Genomic DNA, 15,257 nt, shown 5'->3' with positions numbered 1-15,257 from the left:
CGGCTGATGGAGGAGGAGTTTTTATGTTTAGAGACGGGACACTGAGTTGGGGGGCGTGGCCAGCTGCAGCTTATTTGCATAATAGTGACGTAGCCCTAAAACCACTCATTCTGAAATGAGCTCAAAACAGGCAGAAGTGATCAGGTGAAATCTCAATATCTGAGAATAATTTTGTGTATTAAATGTAATGAACATGTTTTGTTCAGCCCACAGACCTGTCCTGTTCATTGGTCCCCTTTAAAAGTCTGATTTGGAGAAACGTTTATTTCTCTAAGAACTGGCAGTGGAGTCTTTAAAAGATGTTAACAGGATGATCTTTGAGGTGTAAGAATGAATAATTTGGCACTGGCACAGATGTTCCAATCGTTCGGTTTATGCCAGAATCTTTTTTTCTGACTGAGCTAACTGGAAAGTGAACTCCCACTTGTGTTGGTATTTAGATGTGTCAGGATTTGGGGTGGTTTTTCATGTTTACATGGTTTCATATTTAGTTGTCTTTATGTTCAGTCTGGTCTTGCTCCTTGTGTTTTTGTACTTCTGTCATCATTCACTTGTCCTCTGTTCACTTTTGTTTACCTGCCACGCCCATCTCCAAACCCGAATTGGATATCTTCAATGAAGGATTATGGAGCAGATACTCCTTTGCCTCTCTGTTAATAGCAAATACTTCACAGTGAAACTCAGAAAATAACTACTAGGTCTAAATTTACAACTGATTAACTTTTGGGGTCAACCCTATTCAAGTAATTGTCATGGTTTTCAAGGTTTGCAGATTGGCGTGTCAACAAGAGGGGGTTGGGATTGTCAGTTGTGGTTTGAAAACTGGGCTTTAGACGGAGAATGCTGAGGTCTCAGGAGGCGACGGGGAACTGGAGGAACAAAGGGGAAACCTGGAGACAGATTCAAAAGGGTTAAATCGAGACAAACAAACTGCACAGTCATCAAGAAACTCAAGGAGAGTGGCTCAGAGTACCATGTAGGTTAACTGACAATCCCCTTCTCCTGTCCTGGGACTGATGACCCTCATACAGAGCAGGTGCAATCTATCACCGGCTCCACGACTCCCTCTGCTGGAGAAAAAGAGAACCCAAAACACTGCTCCCTAATAGTAATCAACGGTAGCCTACACAAAAAGAGCTATATCTCTGTGGATTTTACAGATTTTGAGCTCATATCTAGAGTGGTAGTAGGTGAGAGTCATTCCCAACACATACACTGAGCACTAACAGATCACACTAGTTATTACAACATTACATGAAACTGCACGTTTTTTTCAAGGTTTGACCAAAATAACTATATCTCGATCTTGTCTCATCATAAGAAGATCTTAGGCATGCAATATGCATTCTTTGAAGAAATGTTAGTCTTTTAATTTAAAAATAGTTGTCAGATTGATTTTAAAGTGTTACACTTCAGTTAGAATATCATGCTGTGTCAATAACAGACTGAAAAGTAAGTCTCAAACAGTTGTGTGAAAACTGGAAGTCAGAGCTTCCAAATTGTTGATCTATAAAGACTCTGATGGTCACACCTTGTTTTTGTTTGTTTGTGTCTACAGTGTTTTATGTAAAAAAAATCCTTCACTTCCAGTTTTTGAAAAAATCTTTTGTGCTTTTTGCTAGAAGTATTAAACATGTGAAGTTTTGTCTGTAGCTCTTACTTATTGCCACCACCAGGACCAGGAGTCATGGCAACAGGTTGTCTGCTCCCTGATTGGCTGTTTGCCTGGAATTAGTCTGTTGCTGTCAGAACTGCTGAGTGGATCTTTTTTAAAGCAACACCCCCCTCCCTCCCCGGGTGGTTCATGGCCTCCTATTTTTGAACAGATTTGTTTTTGCATCCTGGTTGAACCTTCTAGTGTGTAAGGAAAAAAATTGTGCAGATCATATATGTACCTCTGCAGGGACGCTGGGGGCATAACCTAACAAATGTGTGGGGTCAATTGGTAAGGACTGCTTTCTGTTGTGTTTCCCTGAGCAGAGAGGTAGGGAGTACTGCTAAGTTGTATACTAAGGTGAAAATTGGAGGTGATGGAGATTGACTAGGGCTCCATATTCCTCCTTTAAACTGCTAACTTTGTATTTCACAGCCTCAGTGAGAAGTTGGACTCCTGATGAATTTGAGGCAAGTGCTTTGATTTGTGAATTTTATTTTGTAGGTACTAAGTTGCCAGTTTAAAACAACTTAGTAGTACCCCTATTCTCTAATATCAGTTAGTGTTTGTGAAAATAAACTGCTTTCTTGGATTACTAAGTTTTGGGATGAATGCTTTGTTTATCATGCCAAAACAGACAGCAGGGAGTATCTGTATGTAATGTTGGTGACAGGCCTCTGAAATACTGTCTACATCAAAGCAAGTTATCTCATTCTTCTGACTTTAAGTATGTCAGCCACTGGTCAGTAACAGAAAACAATGGCTGTAAAAAGAGGTGAAAAATATAGTGGACCTGGATTAGGAGGAAACTACAAAATGACAATAGATGTAAAACCAATGATAACGGCAAGAAAACCAACTGTTAAAGAAGGCTCATGTAGTCTGGTCATTTCTGAAGTTAATTTATGTCAAGTGGTTCTCATTAGTTAGTGTTTCTCTGTGACATCAGTCATAGAGCACAGAGGACAGAGAAAAGTCTTCATCCAGCTGAAAGCTGTCCTCTGAGTTTACAGCCTCAGCAGCAGCCGCACACAAACCGTCTGTGCTCCACACACACACAGTTGTGTAGTTAGCTAATGTAGCTTTCTCACACGTGTTTTTTTAGAGAAAGAATTGTTTTAAAAGCCTGAAAAACAAAACAAACATTAATTTGACTAGCTATTAGCCTAGCCTGGACATAGACTTCTGCGCTTTTCTGGCAACTATTTGACAAAACATCCATTTAAAAATGACCAGACTTTCCCTTTTTAAAACTGTAAGAAGAAAGATCTTTAGCTTGATTTTATGAAATGAACTGACGGGAAAAGGAATGACTGCTGGAATGAAAAAAGACAGACAAAGAAAAAGCAAGAGACTCACAGAAAGAAAATTACAAAAATGTAAGTGGATAAGTCAAAGTTAGCAAGAGGTCAGGGATCCTGCACTGAAGAGGATTTGAAGTTGGTATTTCATCCCTGTGTCAAAAAAAACAACAACTCACAAAAGGTTTAATTTAAAAATCAAAATGTGGCCTCTTTAAAATTCTGCTATCGATAGAGGAAAAAGCGAACATTTTAGATTCGAACATGGAAGAGATGAGAGGCAAAGGCCAGGGGGGAGGTTGAAGAGGGGTCAACTACAAAAATAATTTCACCCTCGCTACATTTCAAATCGAGCCCTGCAGGCAGCAACAATGGTGTCAGCACCTAAACGTTGCTAGATTTCTCTCTGGCTGTTTTCAGCTTGCACAAACCACACAAAGAGAGGGTTTTTCTGTTTTTATCATGATCAGCAGGTCACAACTCATAAATACACAATGGTTGCAGCTGCTCCCCTACTGCACAGTGCTGCCATTAAAATCCATTGTGTGCTTGTCAAAAATGTAATGCTCATGTCTAAAGGAAGCTAAAAATGTACTGAATTGGTGCTTCTTTGAGAAGTATCACTCGTTGAGGTCCTGCCTCACTGTCTAATTTATAAAGGAGACAAAAATAATTGTGCAAACGTGAGAAGTAAAAGACTGTGACACTGATAGACATGAAAGTAAGCTCCTGTTGTTAAATTCAAACAAAGACAATAGGTTATTTTCACATTTTAATTAACTATTGCTTATATCTAAACATATATATTTATTCTACACTGATATGGCAAAATGTTTATGTGCATAAAACAAGTATTTTATTTAAGATTTTTAAGATTGCATGATTCCAATAAGGGGTGGAATGGCAGTGCAGTGGTTGGACCTGTACTCCCACAGGTCACAGGATCATCTCCCGCCTTTGTTGAGTTTGCATGTTCTCCCTGTACATAAGTGGGTTTTCTCCAGGTGATCCAGGTTCCTACCACTCATCAAAAACATGCAACTAACAACTCTAAATCGTTACTAGGTGTGAGTGTGAGCATGAATGCTTGTTTGTCTCTGTGTAAGCCTGTAATTTAAGACGGTCATTTGATGGTATTGGAAGGGTGGCTCCAACTTATTGTCAAACCTTGGATTCAGTGGGAGCTGTGTTACTTTCCTCTGCGTCATGGAACAGTGGAACAGTGGATCTGATATTAACTTTTGCAAAATTGTTAAGGGGGTCATGGCATATGTGTTTTGTGCATCTGGAGAAGGCTTGTGTTCCTCGTGGCATTCTATAGGTGGTGCAGCAGGAATACGGGGTACTGGGGTCCCTACTAAGTGCTACACATAAGTCCCTGTACAACGAAAGCAAGCTCTGTGTCAACATTCTTGACACAAATTCAAGCTCGTTCCTGGTGCAGGTTGGACTCACGAGGTCTATCTAATCCTGTTAATGATGGATCTCAAGGTGCAGTCATGGAGAGAAGGCTGTCTGGTTTGGGAAACTCAGGATTTTGTTGCAGATGATCATCAACTGCTGTTTGTAGATAATGTGGTTTTGTTAGCATCTTCAAGCTCTGACATTCAACATGAACTGGGATGGTTTGCAGCCAAATGTGAAGCAGATGGGATGAAAGTCACCTTCTTTAAGTGTGAGGTCATAGTTCTCAAGTATCTGGAAGTCTTGATCTTGGGTAATGGCAGGATGGAGCAGGAAATGGACCAATTAATTGGGGCCCCCTCCACAGTAATGAGGGCATTGCTCCTGTCTGTTGTGGTAAAGAAGGAACTGAGCTGAAATCAATTTACTGTTCCAACCCTCACCTATGGTTGTGAGATATGGATTATCAGAAAGAACACAATCCTTAATCCAAGCAGCTGAAATCTTCTTCCTCTTTATGATAGCTGGCCTCAGCCTTAGAGAGAAGCTGAGGCGCTCCATCATCTGAGTCAGCTGAAGTGGTTAAGGAATCTGATTAGGATGCCTCTGGAGGTTTTCCAGGCACATTTAACTGGGAAAAGACCCCAGGGCAGACCCAGAACTAGCTAGAAGAATCTTATATCCTCTCTGGCCTTGGGATCCAGCAGGAGGAGTGTCACTGAGGAGAGGGAGGTCTGGGTGTTCCTCCTGGACCTGTTAACAACTTGACCAGGGATAAGTGTCAGAAAATGAATTAATAGATTACAAAAACACTTTGTATTGACTTTTAAATAAAACCTTTTCTAAACTGTGAGGAATATAAATAAAGAGTTTGACTAGTTTAGCCTCAAAAAGCTATCTGTTGAGCATCAATGTTGAGCAGGGATTCGAGCTGTTTCCTCATAGCAATAAAGTCACAGGTTTACCTCCCTCTTTGGGCCTTTCTGTGTGGAGTGTACATGTTCTTCTGCATGCATGGGTGAGGTTTTTCCAAGTACTCCAGTTTCCTCCCATAGACCAAACACATGCACGTTAGTTTAACTGACAATTCTAAGTTGCCACTAGGTGTGAATGGCAGTCTGCTTGTTTGTCTCTATGTGTCTCTGTGATAGACTTGAGACCTGTCTAGGGTGTACCCTGCTTTTCACATAACAAGCACTGGAGATAGGCACTAGCTCCCTGCAACCCTATATGGAAAAAGTGGGTAAAGAAAAGGGATGGATTTGTGTCAACTACTACTACATCAAATTTGATCTAACTAACCCACTAATAAAGCTTGGTAGCTGTAAGAATGTCCTGGCTGTAAGTCTGCTCTGATTTTGCAGGTTTCCCAAGGGGACGCTACTGAGAAGCTGGCTCACCAAGTCGCGGCCCAGATTGCTGCTGCTGATTGCAGGGTTGAAGAGGCCTCAGGTGACCCTCATGAGGAGGAAAAGGATGAAGCGCACAAAAGTAGCAAAGGCCACGTAAGCGGTAAATATGGCTTATGTTGCATGATGGAATGCTGAACATCAACTAAAATGTAGAAACTGGTTTAAAAAGGGGGAAATATTTATCTTCTCAATTCTCCAATCTGAGAAGTGATGAGAAAAAAGAAGTCAAACCAAAGAAACAAGCAGAAACCTTAGCTTTAGTTCAGTTATTTAAAATAACTTCTAATTAAGAGCCTAGCATTCATTGAAATAATGCATTTTACCTGCAGCCTTTCATGTCACAGGGTTAAACTAAGATAATCTTATAATGATAATTGACAGAATTGTAGCTGTTTTGGGCAAACCTTGAAAATAACATTATTTCATGTGACATGCTCAGAGTATGCATTGTGAATGACTATCAGATACTAGCACATCAGATTTTAGCTCAGTATTTGTTAAATTGACTGGGTTAAAGCCAGTTTTGTGTTGGATAATGTAGATTACCTCTGGTGGCCATTTTGAATTGGATTGACTCCAAGAGTTAATCGGTTGTAGATGTACATCCACTAATTATTTTTTGAAAGTTTCATAAAATTCTTTCAGTGGTATATGAGATGTATTGTGAACAGACATACAGGGTTGACATCAACAGTTAATGCTGACATTTGTTCAATCAGTAGCACTTGGCGTGTGTTGTGAATGAATCTTAGCTACAACTACAACAAATTTTAGCTATATCTACACTGAACAAAAATATAAACGCACCACGTGTGTTTTTTGTCTCATTTTTCATGAGCTGAACTCAAATCATGTGTAAATCTGTGTTAGTGAGCACTTCTCCTTTGTCGAAATAATCCATTTACCTCACAGATTATTGCACAGGTGTGCCTTAGGCTGACCACAATCAAAGACCGCTCATTTTACCACACAGCAAGTGTGCATGCTGACTGCATCTTCACCTCCAAGATCCTCTGAGACCAGCCAACCGAACAGCTGCTGCAACAATCGGTCTGTCTCAGAAGAGCTCATCATCCTCTTTGGGGTCCCCACCTGGCTGCAGTTTGTCATCTTAACAGACTTGAGTGGGCAAATGCTAACATTCTATGGTGTACAACATGTTGGAGAGGTGTTCTCTTTAAGAATGAATCCCAGTTTTCACTATACAGAGCAAATGGCAGACTGTATGTATGACGTCATGTTGAAGCATGATGATGCATGACCCCATGTTGCAAGGATCTGTACACAATTCCTGGAAGCTGAAAACTGCCCAGTTCCTGCATGGCCAGCATACTCAACGGACATGTCACCTGTTAATCATGTTTGGGATGTTCTGGATCAGCGTGTACGAGATGTTCCAGTTCCTGACAATATCCAGCAACTTTTCACAGCCATTGCAGAGGAGTGGACCAACATTCCACAGACCACAATCAAGAACCTGATCAACTCAATGCAAAGGAGATTTGTTGTGCTGTGTGAGATACTGACTGGTTTTCAGACCCCCCCCACCGTACAGTAAAAGTAAACAGCACATAGCCTTTTATTTTGGCAAGCCTGAGGCACACCTGTGCAATAATCATGCTGTCTAATCAGCATCTTGATATGCCACACCTGTGAGGTGGATGGATTATCTTGGCAAAGGAGAAGTGCTCACTAACACAGATGTGTGAATATTTGAGAGAAAAATGGACTATTGTGTCCATAGAAAAAGTCTTAGATCTTTGAGTTCAGCTCCTGAAAATGAGAGCAAAAACGTGTTGCATTTATATTTTTGTTCAGTGTATAAAATCAGTAGATTTATAGCCATTTTTGTGCTGTCTACATTAAATGGCTATGGCAGCTCTTCTGAACTGAGTTGGCTACAAATGTTAAACAATTGTGGAAGTTCAACCAATGATTATTTCTTGTAAGTTTCGATAAAAGCTGTCCAGTGGTTCATAAGATATTCTGCTAAGAGACAGAGTTAATTCCACATAGCTAATGTCAAAGTTTTTGTATAATCTGTCAGCATCCAGAACGTGTTGGGGATCAGTTTCAGCTATTAATAGACCAAATTTTATATTAATATCTGTAAAATGGACTGAGTTATAGCAATTTTTATGTTTGCTAAGTTTGCTTAGCCGTGGCTAAAATCGTACATTGTAAATCCAAAAGTTAATCAGTTTTAGATGCTTATCTAATAATTACTTACTAATTTCTTAATAGTGGTTCATGAAATACTTTGGCAACAGTGCAACCGAATGAACACACATGCAGACATGGGCAAAAACATTACCACCTGCTGGGCGTAATAAATATTGCAGAACATCATTTTTTGTCCACTGATTTGTTATAGTCTACTGATGTAGTTCAGCTGACAGATGGCAATGCTGTAACACCCCCTTTAATTAATAATTGAATAATTTTGGGGGTAACAGGACAGAAAAGACTTGAAAGTCAGGTCACAGTATTTATCCCACAAAATGAACCAGATAAGATTTTAACAATGGAAACAGTGAATAAATTAATTAAATTTAGCTATAAAAACTTGTCCTTGGCTTCTAGGTCAGGACACATTTACGCTGATCTTCAGTGTTCAGGTACTCCTACACAAACAGAGGTTTTGAATGTGTAAAAAAAGAAATATGTTTCTATGGCAATATGTAAAATGTCAGTGAAGCTTTCTACATGAAATTGTTGTTTTTAAGCAATAAATATAATGCTTGAGAAATTAAAAAAAACGTTTTAAATTGCTGTTAGTGTCCAAATTAACCAATTCTTTTTAATCCTTAAAACATTTTGTCAACTGCTAGTAGTGCTGGTGTAGATTCTCATTGTTGAATTAAGGTTTGTAAGCTCGTAAACCAAAGTGTCTGAGAATTTAGTCTTTGTGCATGTGTAGATAAGAATTGTAACTTGTGTAATTATTTTATACAAATACATACTTTTTGTTAAAGAAGAGACCTACAAAGGTCACTGAAATAACTTGAAACTGACAAAAGTGACAAAAAGAAAAAATGTACTAAAAATCAACGAATGTAAATCCGTCATTGCTTTGGATCAACAGAATTAATGAAATAAAAAAAACTAAAGAAACTGACATTGACAAAAAGGATGGTACCTCTAAAAGAGATTGAAAATAATTGAACCATAGTTAATGTTAAAGTAAATCACAAAAAGCAAGACAGGAATTTGCCAAAATGCAAACTGACAAGCCACAAAGCTCCTGGGAAAGTATCCATGTGGACAGATGAGACAAAACTGGAGTCACATCAGATTTATGTTCAGACCAAAGAAAAGAGCACTGGACGGGGCACAGGGTGTCTTCAGCCTGTGCAGAGTACAATGAAACTGTGCCGCCCGGTTTTAGAAAGCTTGGTCTCTGCCACAGGATCATGGTCACACAGCTAAAAACACACAAGAACAAAACCATGGACTACTCTGAAGTTAAGGGTACCAGTTTCCTTACTGTGCTCTATAAAATAATTATTTTGAACCACAATTTAAAACAATGACTGATTTTCATTAGTTATATTTTTTTAGAAATAAAAAAAATATATTTCTCTCTGTAACATAAAGGTTTAAAACACATTTGTCCGAAGTTGCATTTCATTGTTAGCCTTTCTTTGGCGTTCATGGGTTTTGTGTTCAGTATGTGATTGTTTGTAGGAAAAGTGTCCAATTAGGCAGAATGTTTATGGGATTACTGTTTGTATATGCTACCAAACACCTAATGGTTTGTGATGGACTGTGATAGACCTGTGCACCCTGCCTCTTGCACAGAGCTAGAGATAGGCACCAGCTCCCCCATGACCCTGCAGGGAAAAGTGTGTATATGCCTTTAATGCGGATTCTTCTCTCTAGTCAGTTGTCAATTTGCTGGTATGAAAAGACAAACTGTGACATAGTCCAATCAATTTTCTCTCTTTTCTCTAGAACCTGCAGCCGAATGCCCCACTTCACCTGAGTCCCGAACAGAGACCTGCCTGTTAGACATGGAAGCCAAAGAAAAGGATGACCTGTGTGCAGTACATTTGCTCCAACAAAGAACTAAAACCCAAGAATCACAAAAAGTAATGAAGCGGGAGAAGAAAACACAGATATTTAGACCTCCAGACTAATCTGGATTCAATCCAGACCTGAACAAACAGTTTTGCATACTTCTTCAAATACATGTTTTGTCTTATGACTGTGGCATGCACATCATTCCTATCCACTGTAATCCAGCTGTCCCTTCTTTATGATTCAAGGCTCTCTCTCTCGGGTTTCAGTCTCCAAGGAGTCCAAACCAGCTGCTGATTAAACACTCTGCCATGACTGCTGCTCACCTTTTCTGTCAGTTCAACACTTCTCAAGTAGCTCACACACATACATTGTGAACACATGCCATAGGAAGTGTGGGAAAGTTTCCTGCTGTGGCAGTGTGTCCAGTGAAATAAATTTAACTTCACAATATGTCCCCTTTTTTACTCCACTGAATAATATTTATTTCATCCTGCAGGTTTTACCTACCCTTTGTTTTTATATTATTATCCTAAATATAGTTTATATGTATAGTTTAAATATATTTATTATCCTAAATATAGTTTCAGAACAAAATGATTCCTTTCTGTTATCATATATATATATATATATATGCAGTATGTTATCATATCAACACTAAAAGCTGAGAAGAAATGTTTTTCATGTCACTAAATTGAACTTTACTGAGATTAAAGGTATTTACTGTAAACTATAAACTAAAACCTAACAAGAGTACTATCAGTGGTACATAATATGCCCTTCAGTAAATTGTCAGAGTAATCAAATTCCAAGCCATTATTGTAGTGGGGTGAAAGGTCAAGTTCACTGCTAATGACATTGTCCATGGTGTAAATTGCCAAGCAGTTCAGTTAAAGAACAGGTAAGAAATGAAAAGAGCAGCTGTAAGTTGCAATGTGAAACAATGACCTGTTGTTGACCACCAACCTGTGCAAACTAGTTTATGGTCGGAGTAGAAATACCACTAAAGGTTTATTGGACTATTTTCAGTTACTTCAGCTGTTTCCAAACGTAAACAAACATGTGGTAGTTGGCATGCATTCACAAATTTTGCTTACAATTTTTCATGTAAAGACAAATGAACCAACAATATGAGAAAAACAATGGCCAACTGTAATGTAGTGTAGTGTTCTGCTGACATGTGGATATGTTAGATTAGTGCTGTGAAGCACCTCAGAACAGCTGAAGTTTACATGGTGGGGTAACTTTTTTATCACATCAGTGCTCGAAATCAGTTGATATCTGTTGACTTTATTTTATATTTTGTCATCAAGGGATTCAGATTTTTGTTAACCATATCAACACAGTCTACTGCCTTAAAGAGATAGTCCAGTACATTGTCTAATAGTTATCAATACTTTGTGCCTTGTCAGTCACGACATTCATCATAGAGCATGGAGTATGAAGGATGGAAAAAGAGGCAAAAGTCTTTGTCCAGACTAGGATAAAGGCTAGTTAAAGGAGTGTCTGTTTTTAAATGGTTTTTCAGGCTTATAACACAACTCACTCTCAAAAATGTCAGTGTAAAAGAACACTACATTAGCTCATATTAAACCTTTTGCATAGCATTATTTGTTTGGTACGTTGCTGTTTTCTTAACTTAATAATGTCTGTGTTAATACACAAATGAGTGTGTGCTGCTGCTGCTCTGTGTATCAGTCAACTGTTGGACTGACTGGACTGGTACATTCAGCAGCATCAGCACCATCACTTTATCACATACATTTCATTGTACAGGTTTAATAGTAGCTTTCGTACTGGCATGTTGTTTTTGAGAAAAGTTGTTCTGTAAGCATGAAAAACAACTAAAATAAATGGCTCTCATTTGGCTAGCTATTAGCCGAGCCTGGATGAAGACTTTCGCCTCTTTCTCCATACTCTGTGTTTTATGACTGATGTCACGACTGATAAGGTACTAATTACTGAGAACTACATACTTCAAAGTTGACAAGACAACCCCTTTAATGTGAACAGGTAGGTAATATTTATATTAATCATCTGGTTTCTATGGCAACATTAGATTCATAAGGATATACTTATATTTCTGCTATATTTGCCATGTGCTGCCACATTTTATGGAAACATCAGGTCTGTAATACATTCCAACTTGAATTGATTTTTAGAAATACAACAAAATAAGACAAAATTATAGACAGGTCGCAAGTCCATCAGAGACAAACGAGACAAACAGCCATGTCCTGTAACCGGAGGGTTGCTGGTTCAAACCCCAGCTCCATCAGTCTCAGTACACACTTCACCTGCCTTGCCAACTGCTGGTGTGATGGCAGCCCGCCCCAGTGTAGCTTCCTGCCATCAGTGTGTGAACGGGTGGATGACTGTTTGGAGTGTAAAGTGCTTTGGGGTCCTTGGATGTCTTGTGCTATACAAGTGCCATTAACCATTCACAGCTAGGGACAATTTAGGAGTTACCAATTACCCCAACATGCATGTTAGAGTACCCCGAGACTGCAAACATGTTAGCATTTTGTGACCCACAGAGCCACCATTGAATCACACATTTGAACTTTATAATAAAGGAGAAGTGTTACTGACACTAACATCAACTTTCTGTGCCCACCTGGCAGTGGCTCAAAAAGTGGGTATGCAGAGGGGGCGCCAAAGCAATGATGAAAAAATATTTCTAGTCGGCATTTTGTGTATTTAACAGTTGTTTGTGCACGTGTAAAAGATATGATCCATAACAGAGGCATGTCACTGATCAGGTGCCCCTCCTCACAAACTAAAGGCTGGTGGCTCAGTGCCTCACCCCCTCCACACGCACTGCGGTTCGGCCAGCCGCCAGCCGCCTCATCAGAAATGACAGTCCAGCCAGCCCACACGCAATTTTGATGTGACGGCAAGAGGCGTTACGGCTATGAACTATATAATAGACATATCACGTGACTTTGGATGAGCTAAAAACGCCGCCATCTTAAGGAAGTAATTCATTTCACCCTCTCCGTTCAGCAGTACTGTAATTCCTTCATATTGTGCTGCGTTTTCTTGCACAAATCGTTGTGGAAAATGCCCGGACAGCAGAACATTTCACCAGTTAGTGTTTTTTTTAATAATAACAAGGCTGTGAGGAACTGAAGGACAAGAATCTGATCTCTGAGGAGCTCAAAGCTGGAATCACCTGCAGGTAGGTCATTAAATGGGACATCTTACTGTGTATTACATGAACATTAGGAGGTTTATGTCATTGTATATTATAATACATATCCACTCAGTATTCAGATATTATTTAATGTGATCCCTTATCTTACCCAAAACATATTTAGGTGACCCTGGAGTCTATGTTACTCAATTCTCTTTATTATAGTGTTATAAACTTTTAAAACTGAAATAAACTTTTTTTAAAGTTTTTTTTATTATTTATTATTGTATTTAAAGTTTTGTCCATTTTAAATATGCAGCTGATAGAACTTAGAAGGTATCAGTAAATTAACAGTGGCAATAACCCCATCTAAAATCAGTTTATTTTTATTTAACAGGAGGTTAGAATCTGTTGATGGATCACCAGGCTGATCGCTCTGAAAGTGAAGACTCAACAATCTCCAGATGTTTCCAGCTGTGCACCCTGACCTCTGATGAGATGTCCTTCAGGCAGCAAACTGAGTTAGATGGAGACTCAGCAGAGGAAGAAAAAGAATCTCTTTAAGTATTAAAAACAGGCTTTAAACTTACTGTTGGGGGCGCTGGTAAGCAAGATATGGTGTAAGATGTTTTTTCCTCAGCTCTGGCAAAATCTGTAATATATACATAAAAAACAGCATCTAACACATTAATATTGGGCGAAACACTAAAGAGAACACTTTCAGAAGCTAAAGAACTAGACAACTCGTACAGAACCCTTCTCAATGGCGGAAAAACTGCAAAAGTATAATTACGTAATTAAGTACATTCCACAATCTAAGATCATTCCATTAAAACACATGATTAAAAACAAACAGCAATTAAAAAACACAGTAAGAAGAATAAAACAGTAAATCTTAAAAGCCAGAGTTCATGAGCCTCACAGCCTCAGATAGAAGCTACTGCTGAACCGAGCTGAACGAGCTTTCGGGCTGAGCAGCCTCCTGAACAGTTTGTGGGTGGGGTGGGTGGGGCCCTCGTAATGTTCCTACTCTAGTCCTGCATCTGCTGATGTATATGTCCTCTAATGAAGGAAGGCTGCTTTTTAAGATTCTCTGAGCAGATTTACTCGGGACTCTCTGCGCCACACATCAATAAAAAGCACTGAGGCCGGCCAGGCGTTGGTGAGCCTTTTCTCAATAATGGCTGTGGTCACAATCCATGTGAGGTCACTGCACTGATGCAGACCCACGTATTTTATTGTGGTCACCAGCTCTACAGTCTCTCCTTCAATGAAGATGGAAGAGGGTGTGTGTACCCTCCTCCTGAAGTCCACCACCATTTCTTTTGTTTTTACCACATTGGTGTACAGGTTATTTGTCTGGCACTAGTCAACAAGATCTCTAAGCTCCTTTTTGTGTAGAGACTCACTATTGTTAGAAATTAGACCAACAACAACTGCGTCATCAGCAAATTTCACAATATGATTGCCTGGGTACCTTGCAGAACAAGTAGTGTGTACAGGAGGGGAATCAGGACACACCTTTTGGGGAGCCTATGATAAGTATGATGGGGGTGGATGGTCACATACTGTGACCTTCCCATCAAGAAGTCCAGGACACAGTGGCACATCAGTGATTCCAACCCGAGAAGCAGCTTATTAGCAAATGTCTGTGGGATAATGGTGTTAAACACTGAGCTAAAATCCAAGCAATCCGACATACGAGTCCCTGCCCTCCAAATGAGAGAGGGTGGAGTGGATGACAGCTGATGCTGTATCGAACACAGACCGGTTCTTCCTGCATACTGCTGGGTGTCCACAGAGAGGTCAATGAGTCTTTGATATAGTGGAGAAATTATATTTAGTCAGTCACAAATTGTGCAAGTTCTCCCACTTTAAAAGATGAGAGAGGCCTGTAATTGACATCATAGGTAGACCTCAACTATGAGAGACAAAATGAAAAAAAAAATCAGAAAATCACATTGTCTGAATTTTAAAGAATTTATTTGCAAATTAGGGTGGAAAATAAGTATTTGGTCACCTACAAACAAGCAAGATTGCTGGCTGTCACAGACCTGTAACTTCTTCCTGAAGAGGCTCCTCTGTCCTCCACTCATTACCTGTATCAATGGCACCTGTTTGAACTCGTTAACAGTATAAAAGTAACCCGCCCACAACCTCAAACAGTCACACTCCAAGTTCCACTTTGGTGAAGACCAAAGAGCTGTCGAAGGACACCAGAATAGAATTGTAGACCTGCACCAGGCTGGGAAGACTGAATCTGCAATAAGCAAGCAGCTTGGTGTGAAGAAGTCTACTGTGGGAGCGATAATCAGAAAATGGAAGACCTA

At 39.5% G+C, this 15,257-nt stretch overlaps 1 long non-coding RNA gene across 1 annotated transcript; it reads left to right on the top strand.

The window, feature by feature from the left end:
• The first annotated feature begins 1,799 nt into the window (after nt 1–1,799).
• Nucleotides 1,800–10,106, top strand: LOC108246918. Its single transcript, XR_001809051.3, has 3 exons — nt 1,800–1,945; nt 5,724–5,871; nt 9,726–10,106. It is a non-coding gene; the product is annotated as an uncharacterized LOC108246918 (long non-coding RNA).
• Nucleotides 10,107–15,257: the final 5,151 nt, after the last annotated feature.

The sequence above is a fragment of the Kryptolebias marmoratus genome, linkage group LG6 (genome assembly GCF_001649575.2).
Source record: "Kryptolebias marmoratus isolate JLee-2015 linkage group LG6, ASM164957v2, whole genome shotgun sequence".
NCBI classification, from domain to species: Eukaryota; Metazoa; Chordata; class Actinopteri; order Cyprinodontiformes; family Rivulidae; genus Kryptolebias; species Kryptolebias marmoratus.
Note: the sequence above shows the minus strand (reverse complement) of the source record. Positions and strands in the feature narration are given on the sequence as shown.